Genomic DNA, 11,313 nt, shown 5'->3' with positions numbered 1-11,313 from the left:
AAGAGATGACTGGACATTCATGTCATAGACAGAACAATAGAAATTGTATGGATTGTTTAGCCCATCTCTTTTGAAAGACAATGAGCTTGCTTGAGTTGGTTATTTAGCATTCAGGGCTTGATATGATCAGCATAATTTCACCTCCAAAAAGTAGCATCTGGAGGACCTCACCAGCTAGCTCAGGAGTAATTAGACTGATCTCCACAGAGCTACAAGAATTCCCTTTCAGGAAGAAGAATTAATAGCAGCAACTCATCAAATAGGGAGCCCAGTGGAAAAGCAGCCCAGGACCAAATGATAACAGCAGTTCTTCAGAGAAATATATAACAGCAGCTCTGGTTAATTGAGAAGGCACAACTCTCTGGGAAACTGAGCTACCAGAATCAATCAATCAATCAATCAATAAACATTTATTAAATACCTACTGTGCCAGGGATTATGCTAAGAGCAAGAGATAAAAAGAGGCAAAAGACAGCTCCTGCCCTCAAGGAGCTTACAGTATAAAGGGGGAGACAACATGCACACAGATATGTACCAGGCAAGCTATATTCAGAATAAATAGGAAATAGTTAACAGAGGGAAGGCACTGGAACCAAGAGAGGTTGGGGAAGGCTTCCTGTAGAAGGTAGGGTTTTAGTTGGAACTTGAAGGGAGTCAGGGAAGTCAGTAGATGGATCAGAGGAAGAATTGTTAGAAGTATATCAGCTGGGGAACACCTTTAGGAGCATCCGTAGTCTGTCCTAGGGAGAGTTCCCTCTATTCCATTGGTGTTCTGCGGGAAACTGTAACCCTTTATATATGGGGGATGTCTCTTTAATATGTAACCCTGCTATTATACTTTAATTGACTGCCTTTTGCTTTTAATGAATACCATGTCACTCGGTCTGTATGAGATATATTGGTAGAGGCCAAGATATGATTGACTCCCAAATTCCCTAAACCTGGATCTAGTGGAAAGGGTTCTGGGCAACACCAGTAACTTGGCTGCCGCCATGTTTCTTTGTGAATGAATACTTGCTGGATGGTCTCTCTCTTTCCCACCACTGGAACTGATTTCCCCACCATTAAGCACCAATCTCCTTGTGAGGGGGCTCCTAGTAACAACTGCTGAACCTCGCCAAGACCAAATGCCTTCCCTGGAAGATAAGAGGACCAAATTGACCTCAGCAATGAAAATCTTCAAGGCTAGAAAAGGCTAGAAAAACAGAGTAACCATGGTTAAGACTAAAGCATTCTGAGTTTGTCAGAAGGTAGTGTTCTAAAGAGTGACTTTTATTCCCCTCCAAATTCATGGTAGAATTTTCTCTAGAGGAAATTGTGTTTTCATTCTTTGGTTTCTTGGGTAACAATGTTTTGTTTATATGGTGTCTTTTTTCTATTTTTGGAAGTGCACAAAGTCCTCTTTTGGATCTTTGATTCTCCTGGGGGTTTTCTGCATGTGAGGAGAGTTGCTTCTTCTTCTTGGCCTTTTGGGGAAATGCGCTTGGTGTCTATGATCCCACAAAGTGCCTTTTGGAGTCAGGTTGCAGATATTTAAGCAAGTCATTTGGAGGATGACAGTGATGAGTTAGTAGGGCATCCCAGACAAAGGAATGGCACTTGCTTAAAGGTGTGGAGCATGGGATACAAGCCAACCTCCAGGATATGTGCCTGACTGGAGAAGAGTGACTGAATCAGGGGCTCATGGGAGATGAAGTTCATTAGATCACTGGAACTTAGTGAAGAATTTGATGCAACAGTAGGGCAGTGTTTATTGGGCAAAGAAACTACCTACCCTACTTTCTATCCTAAAGAATTTTTCTACCCTGTTACCCTGGATGGCATAGTGAATGGAGTGCTGGAGTTAGAGTCAGGAAGACCTGAGTTTAAACCCAGCATCGGACACTTACTCCCTTTGTGAGCCTGGATGAGTCTTTCAGCTTCTCTCAACTAATTTTCCTCCTCTATAAAACTGGGATAATAATAGCATTTACCTCACAGGGCTGTTGTGAGGATCTATGTAGGGGACAGAGACATGACTGGTGGGGGAGGGACAGACAAGATGGCAGAGTAGCACAAAGATTCACAGCTGAGCTCTACCACACAACTCCTCCAGACAGACCTAGAAAATGCACCTGATCAAGAAATAATAACTAGCATTTATATAGCTCTTCATTGTTTGCAAAGCACTTTGCATGTTATCTCAGTCGGTATTCAAAACAACCCCGGAAACTAGGTGCCATTATTATCCCCATTTTATAGATAAGGAAACTGAGACCGAGAGAGGTTAAGTGATTTATCCAGGGTCACATAGCTACTTAGTGTCTGAGGCAGAATTTGAACCCAGGTCTTCCTGATTCCAGGGCCAGTGCTCTGTCTACTATGTCACCTAGCTACTTCTAAGAAAAAATAATAGTGAGTCATTTTCTCAGGCTAGGTTGCCAAAAATCGAAAGGTCTGCAGACCTGGGGATAAGCTTTAGCCATGTAACCCAAGTACCAAAGCCTCTTGGTAAGATGCTATCTCCTCATGGTGAAGATCAAGGTCTTGCATCCGCATGAGTGGTGGAGAGATGTTGGTGAGAGCTGGAAAGAAGAAAAATTGGTCTCTTCAGGCTCTTGAGTCTCTTTAGGTTCTTCTGGCTTCTAGTTTCAAGAGAAAAGATGAATGATATCAATGTCACTTCAAGTTTCTGGAGAGAGAAAAGATTCTGGGAAGAAGCTGACATGAGAGAAGCTGGGAGTCTCCACTGTGGCTCTCTCCCCAGTTTGCTACACTAAAGACTGGGAATCTACCCTCTCGGTGAGCTCTGGTACTCTCTCTGTCTCTGTCTTTCTCTCTGTGTGTATCTCTGTTTCTGTCTGTCTCTCTCAGTTTCTGTCTCTCTCTTTCTCTCTCTCTCTGTCTCTCTTATTTCCAGTGAGAGTGCCTTCACTCTATATAGTCTGATATATATTCTCGAAAGTATACTTTCTCTGATTTCAATTTTGCTCTTGACTTGGATAAATGGGTTTTTCTGCTATCTGTTAAGTATATATTTATTGTGGAACTGGCATTTGTTGGGAAGAAAGTCACCCTTGGATATAAAGCTTGGGGTCCTCCTTTCCCTGTTAAAAATAGCAATCAGGAAACTACACCCCCTAGACTTATAATATTTAAGGTAGCAGATAGATATAATTCTAGTTGGGTATCTCCTTTCTCTGAGGAGAGCAGAGTGCCCAAACTTCTAGCCTCAGCTTCCTGCTTCCCCTCCTTGCAGGAATTAAAGTCTTTGTTTTTTGTTTTTTTTGGACGTCAATTGGGGTTAAGTGACTTGCCCAAGGTCACCATGGTTAGTTTTTTGTGTTAAGTGTCTGAGGCCACATTTGAACTCAGGTCCGACTGACTCCAGAGCTGGTGCTCTATTCACTTTGCCACCTAGCCGCACCTAAAGTCTTTGTTAGAGAAGGGTAGAGGGAGATGATAGAGATTGCTATTTTTTTACTTCCCTACAAGCCACACATAACACTCTCATGCTACATGTAGGGGACACCCTCCATTTAGCCACACCTTGCTATGTAGAACATTCCGTCACAGGAAGAGGCAGTGTACTAGGGAGAAAAGAGGTCCAGGATCCAGTACAGAGGACTTTGACCTTGTGCAGTGGGCATGAATAGTACTAACTGACCCCTCTGTTACTCCTTATCCTGTTCTGGCTCACAAAACCAGGGTGGACTGAAAAGAAAACCTGCTCCTAGAAATTCCAGCCTCCAGCCCAATCTAAAATCTATAACAGAATAACCAGGGCAGGAATCTGAGACTAAAGGTGATACTGTAGTTCTGACACTATGAACCAACAGAATTTTTCAGCAGACTGATAGTGGTTAAGTCCAGCAGGAGCCTATTGGAACTCCAAATGAGTCAAGCCCATAGGCATGTTGCTCAGACCAAAACCCAAGGCAGGAACTTGCAAAGCTCAAACCAGGAACAGTTTTGTCAGATCATAGCAGATCCACTTTGTCCTAGATCAGACCACTTTGGGAGTACTGAGAGTGTATAGGTCCCCACTGTCACCTGTCTCTAAGATCCTGGAATAACACAACACTCAATACTCTAAAAAAGCACTAAAAAACCCAGAAGACACAAGCTTAGTCCAGACATTCCCTTCTGAAGTACATAGAACCTGGTCCTAACATAAAGTCTAAAGACAAGAAGTAAACTAGAGGAATGAGCAAACAAAAAAAGAATTCCACTTTCAAAGACTAACTCTGTGATGACAGGAACATTCAAACCACAAACCCTCTGAAACATCTACAAGCAAAGCCTCAAAGGAAAACATGGCTTGGATACAAATTCAAATAGAATTCCAGGAAGAGATGAAGCAAGAATTAAAAAAAAAAAAGAATTGAAAATCATTTTTATAAATGAAATAAGAATACCAGAGGGGGAAAAAAGCTGGAAAAACAATTAAGATCTATGGCAGAAATAATTGGAAAGGGAATTAAAAGTATGGCACTAGAGATACAAAACTTTACTCAAGCAACAAACTCCCTAAAAATAAAATGGAACAAATAGAAGATAACTCTATGAGACAACAAGAAATATATAAAAAGTAAAAAAAAAATTAGTCTACCTACAGTGCTTTGTAAACTGTACAGCACTATACAAATGTTAACTATTATTATATATGCCTAGCAGTGATATTGCTAGGTCATTGGACATCTAAATTTTAGTGACTTTTGGGGTATAGTTCTACATTGTTTTTCAGCCCTCACAACATTAGCATTCTTGTCCTTTCCCCCAAACCTCTGACAATTGTAAGTTTCTTTTTTTTTTTGCCATCTTTGTTAGTATCATAGGTTTGATATGAATTCAAAATTGTTTCATTTTGAATTTTTCTCATTATTTGTGGTTTGACATATTTTCTTATGGTTCTTGATAACTTGATTTCTTCTCTTGAGAATTGCCTATTCATATTCTTTGACCATTTATTTACTGCTGTTTTACTAGGTTCTTGCTCTTATATATTTGAATCAGTTCTCTATATATCTTGATATATAGACTTGTCAATATATAGTCATATATATGTATGTCATATATATATGTCATATATAGTCAATATATATATATATATTGACTTTCATAGGAGAAACTTGTAAAGATTTTTTTTTCTCCCTAATTAACTGTTTCCCCTCTTATTTTATCCACATTTATTTTTACTTGGGCAAAAGCTTATTCAATTGTATGTCCTCCAAATTAACCATTTTATCTCTTGCCCTTCCTTTTCTCTATTGTTTGGTTAAGAACTTTTCCCCTATTCATAGTTGTAAAAAGGTATCTCATTCTATTCTCCTCTAATTTGTTCATGATATCTAATATGTTTATCATATCTAATTTATTATGGTATATGGCATGAGATAATGGTTTAATACTAATTTCTGATTAAAGTGCTTTCCAGTTTTCCTAGTAGTTTTTGTTAAAGAGCGAGTTCTTAGCCCAGGAGTTGGAATCTTTGGATGTATCAAACACTAGGTTCCTATGTTCATTTGCTTCTGGATCTTATGTACCTAATCTGTTTTACTGATTACATTAAAAAATTTCTTAACCAGTACCCAAAAGTTTTTGGTGATTATTGTAGTATAGCTTGAAATTTGTTACTGCTAGACCTACTTTCTTCTAACTTTTTTCCCTCCATGATTTCCCTTGAGATTCTTGATCTTTGTTCCTCCAGATGAATTTTATTATTTTTCCCCCAGCTCTCTAAAGTAACCCTTTGGTAATTTGATTGGTATGGCACTGAATAAGTAAATTAATTTATGTTTCATTGTTAATTTTATTATATTGCCATGGTCCAACCATGAGTAGTTAATAATACTCCAATTATTTAGGTATTTCTGTAAAGAATTTTTTAAACTGTATTCATAGAATTTCCATGGGTATCTTCGTAGGTGGTCGCCCAAATATTTTTTTTTTAGAATTACAAAAATACTAGTTTTTTTTATTTTCAAACCAAAAATGGGGTCCACAAAAATTAAACTTTAAACACAGATCTTCTGAAGCAACTCTCTAGAGGTTAGTTCATCAGATCTAGACATATTTCTTTATCTGGAGGGAATGAACATTTACCCCAGCACTTTTGATCCCTTTCCAAATATCAAATACCAAGTAAATTGAGCTGAATTTCAGAGGCTGCATTAAAGTGTCCTTTGAAAATTAAAACTGGCTAAAGGACCTTTTTGAGTTTTGCATACATCTTGTCCCCACCCTACCCACGGTCCCACAAACTTTTACTCTGCAGGAAGGTCAACAGTTTCTGGTCAAACACATTCTCAAAGTTGTCAGGAACAGAGAATCAACTCCTACAAGGTTGGCTCCTGGTTCTCAAGTCATGAGTTTCAAGAGCCAAATAACACGATCATACAAAAACATCCTGAAAATATTCCACAAGGCAATGAAGATTCGAAAGTATCTCAGACTCAGTAAGAATTCCCTGATGTTGTCACCCGTACTTGGTTCCTTTGACTCCTCCCCAAAACCCTGGGTGTCTTTTTTTTTCAGCTTGAAGTAGAGCATGGCTCCGGCGTTCACCAACAGCGTCCCAAAAAGCAGAATGTCCCCGATCATGGTGACTGCCGAGCAGCCACAGGAACCGGAACCGGAACAGGGCCCAGATATTTTATATATTCTGTAGTTATTTTAAATGGAGTTTCTTTTTCTATTACTTCCTGCTGAATTTTGTTGACAATAAGCAGAGAGGCTGATGATTTGTGTGGGTTTATTTATATCCTAATATTGATGAAGTTATTCATTATTTAAATGAATTTTTTACTTGAATCACTAGGATTCTTTAAATTGACCATCACATTATCTGCAAAATTGATACTTTTGTTTCCTCTTCACTTAGCCTTATTCCTTTAGGTAGTTTTTTCTTGTCTTATTACCATAACTTGCATTTCTAGTGCTCTATCAAATAATGGTTGGGGCAATGGATATTGCTGCTTTATCCTTGATTTTATTAGAAAGATCTCTGGGATTTCTCCATTTTATATAATAGTTACTTTTAGATAGGTACCATTTATCATATTTAAAAAGGTCTATTTATTTCTATGTTTTATAAAATTAGCTTATTTATTTTTACCATTCATAAAACAATTTTTTTTGTTCCAAATTCTCTCCCTCCCTCCCATCCCTCTGAAACTCATTGAGAAGGTGAGCAATCAATTATACATGGGAAGTCATACAAAACATATTTCCATATTAGCCATGTTAAAAAAAAAAAGGCAAGAAAAATAAAGTGAAAAAAAGATATGCTTCAGTTTGCTCTCAGAGTTTCATCAGTTCTCTCTCTGGAGGAGAATAGCATTTTTCATCATGAGTTCTTTGAAAATATCTTGGATTATTGTATTGATTAGGGTAGTTAAGTCCTTCACAGTTGATCATTGTTATAGTATTGCTGTTACAATGGCAAATATTATCCTAATTCACTTCAGTTTTTATCTGTCCATAAAAATCTTCCCAGATTTTCTAAAACCATCCCCCACATAATTTCTTATAACAAAATCGTATTCTGTCACAATCATATACCACAACTTGGTCAACTATTCCCTAACTGAGGGCATATACTCAATTTCCAATTCTTTGCCACCATAAAAAGCTGCTATAAATATAAATATATATATATATATATAAATTCTGTAGTTTGTTAACTTTACTTTTTTGTTGCAATTCTTTTTTTCATGAAACGGTAAAAGATTTTCTTTTTTTTTTTCATTTTTCAAATGCTTTATTAACTTCTGATTTACATCATTAACTTCTGCCAGATTTAGAGTTACAAATTTTCTCCCTGTTTTTCCCCTACCCACCACCCCAAAATAGCAATCCCACAGGATATCCCCTCCTTCAATCTGCTCTCTCCCATACCTTCTCCCATCCCCCTTTCGACTTTTCCAGTAGGGCATGGTGGATCTCTATGCCCCAGTGCCTGTATATCTTATTTCCCAATTACACATAAATAATAGAATATATATAATTTTAAACATTTGATTTTAAAACTTTGAATTCCAGATTCATTCCCTTCCTCTCTTGTCACCCACCCTTACTGGCAAGATAAGCAGTTCAGTATAGGTTCTACATGTGTAGCTAATGCAAAACATTAACATAGAATATATATTGTAAAAGACTGACTATATTTCCCTCCCTCCTGTCCCACCACCCACTTGTTCTATTCTCTACTTTGATCCTGTCCCTTTTCAAAAGTTAGTGCTTCCAACTTCCCTCCCCCCAAGCCTGCCCTCCCTTCCATCATCCCCCCTCTCATCCCCTTCCCCCCTATTCTCCTGTAGGGTGAGATATCCTATTTAGTGTGTATGTCACTCCCTCCCCAAGCCAAATTCAAGGAGAATAAGGTTGACCAATTTCCTTTTGCCTTCCTATTCATCCCCTCCATTGTAACCATTTTTCCCTTTGCCTCTTCCTTTTTTTTTTTTCCAGAGGAAACCAGATTTATTTTTCACCAACATTGTAAAGCACTCAATAGCAAAAAGTCCCTTTCCTTCCTTGGTCTAGGAGTGTTCTTGGTGACAATTTCCAACAAGTAATCAAAATCAGGTATTTCTATCTCTATTTTTTTGAGTTGATAATTTTTAAAAATTAATTTGTTTGTTTACTTTTAGTTTACAGGATTTAATTCCACTATTCCTTGAGTTGCACATTTTGTCCCCCCTCCCTCCCCTTCCTCCCATGGCAGCATACAGTCAAGTATGGGATCTGTAAATACTTTCACATTATACATTAGTCAGGTTATAAAGACGGATTGTATCAGATGGAATGAAAAATGGTAAAGAGGACATAAAACCAAACAAGAAAAGGAAAAAGATCAGGTATTTTGCTTCCGTCTGGATATAAACTCAGTTCTTTCTAGTTCTTTCTCTGGATGCACACATTTCTCTCCATCATGAGTCTTTTGGGATTGACTTATATCACTGCATTGCTGAGAAGAGTCCAGTCTATCAAAGGTGGTCATCACACATACGTTGTGTCTGTAATTGTGTACAAATTTCTTCTCATTCTATTCTTCTCACTCAGCATCAGTTAGTATAAGACTCTCCAGGTAAATATGAAGTCCATCTGCTCCTCGTTTCATATATACACACATTCACATAAGTATTCATACACCCATATACCCTCCAATATAGACATATATATATTTCTATTCCCTTCAACTATTTTCATACTGAGAAAAGTTTTATCATTTACAATTATTGTTTTTCCATGTAGGAATGTTAATAGTTCAACTTTGATAAGTAGCTTATGATTTCTTTTCCCTGTTTACCTTCTCAAGCTTCTCTTGCTTCTTGTATCTGAATGTCAAATTTTCTATTCAACTCTAGTTTTTTCATTAAGAATGCTTGAAAGTCCTCTATTCCACTTAATGACCATATTTTCCCCTGAAACATGATACTCAGTTTTGCTGGGTAGGTGATTCTTGGTTTTAATCCCAACTCCTCTGCCCTCTGGAATATCCTATTCCAGGCCCTTCAATCCCTCAGTGTAGAAGCTGCCAGATCCTCGGTTATCCTGATTTAGTTTCCACAATATTCAAATTGTTTCTTCCTGGCTGCTTGTAATATTCTCTCCTTAATCTGGGTATTCCGGAACCTGGTTATAATATTCCTAGGAGTTTTCTTTTTGGGATCTTTTTTAGGAGGTGATTGGTGGATTCTTTCAACCTCTATTTTGCCTATTGGTTCTAATACATCAGGGCAATTTTCCTTGAGAATTTCTTGGAGGATGATTTCTAGGTTCTTACTTTGATCATGGCTTTCAGGTAGTCCAATAATTTTTAAATTATCTTTCCTGGATCTATTTTCCAGGTCAGTGGTTTTTCCCATGAGATATTTCACATTGCCTTCTATTCTTTCATTTTTTTGGATCTGTTTAACAGCAGTTTGATTTCTCGTAAAGTCACTAGCTTCCCTTTGCTCCTCATTGAGCTTTTGAGCTTCTTTTTCCATCTGGTAAATTTAGTTTTTTAAAGAATTCTTCTCCTCATTGCCTTTTTGAGCCTCTTTTGCCAATTGAGTCAGTCTGTTTTTTAAGGTGTTATTTTCTTCAATCAGGCTGTTGACTCTCATTTCATAATTTTCTTGCATCATTGTCATTTCTCTTCTGAATTTTTCCTCCCCTTCTCTTATCTGCTTCTTAAGGTCCTCTGTGGCCTGTAACCAGCTCATATTTTCCTTGGAAGCTTTTGGTGCAGGAATTCTGACTTCACTGTCTTCCTCCTGTTCCATGCTTTGCTCCTTTTAGTACCCCAAATAGGAGTCTAATGTTGGAACCTTCTGTCTGCTTTGTTTCCTTTGCCTGGTCATGTTGCCCCTCAGTCACTTGACCCCTGGGCTTTTTGCCACAGTAGGACTCTGCCACCAGACAGGGGAGCTTTCATCCCAAATCTGGGGTTTTCTCAGCTGCCAGAGGTATTATATGGGTGCCCTCTCTGAGGTCTCCACACACTCTGGTAATCTGGACACACATACCCCAGGACCTCCACCCTAGACTGCAATCCAGATCCAAGCAGGTTAAAGCAAAAGCGATTACCACTCAGACTGGTCACTTGGTCCCCCTACACTCTGCAGGCCAGGCAGGAGCTGAAGCTGCAGCGTGTTGCCAGCTGAGCCAAGGCTTCTCAGTGGCTTCTCACTCTTGGGGCAAAAGCTGATGCTCTCCCAACTACTGGTCCTAAAGTCCAGACTGCACTGACCTCTCACTTTGTCCTTTGCATTATCTATGTGTTGATAAATTTGGAAACGGCCACAGCAGCTGGTGATCTGGAGTCCCTCTGGCTAGTGGCTGGTCAGGCCCACCCTGAGGCTAAAACCTTTGGCTCACAAGGGCCTGGGCTTGGCTCCCAGAGTGCTGTGGGCCAATTCCTGCTGGCCTGCCGGGCTGTCCTCAGAGGGAGCTTACCTTCTCTGTGTCATTTTGTGAGTTCTACAGCTCCAAAGTTTGTTTAGAGTCCCCTTTTACATGGATTGGGGAAGGTGGAAGCTGGAGCTGTGTGGAGGTCCTGCTTCTACTCCACCATCTTGACTCTGCCCCCCTTTTTTTCTGCTTTATAGCATATATTTTTTATACACATAGATCTTTTTTTCCTTTTTTTTGATTTTTTTTTTGGAGGGGAGAAGGCAAGGCAATTGGGGTTGAGTGACTGCCCAAGGTCACATGGCCAGTGTTAAGTGTCTGAGGTCAGATTTGAACTCAAGTCCTCTTGATTCCAGGGCCAGTACTCTATTCACTGCACCACCTAGCCACCTCTCTTTGATCTTTTTAGGATACAGACCCAGTAGTGGTATTGCT

At 38.9% G+C, this 11,313-nt stretch overlaps 1 pseudogene; it reads right to left on the bottom strand.

Annotated features, from left to right (window-relative positions):
• Positions 1-5,935: 5,935 nt before the first annotated feature.
• Positions 5,936-6,642, bottom strand: LOC138153794 (small integral membrane protein 7 pseudogene; annotated as a pseudogene).
• Positions 6,643-11,313: the final 4,671 nt, after the last annotated feature.

This window comes from Petaurus breviceps, unplaced genomic scaffold, assembly GCF_028583685.1.
Source record: "Petaurus breviceps papuanus isolate PSGF00001 unplaced genomic scaffold, PetGlider_PUasm1.0 151, whole genome shotgun sequence".
Lineage (NCBI taxonomy): Eukaryota > Metazoa > Chordata > Mammalia > Diprotodontia > Petauridae > Petaurus > Petaurus breviceps.
This window is presented reverse-complemented; position numbering and strand designations above follow the sequence as displayed.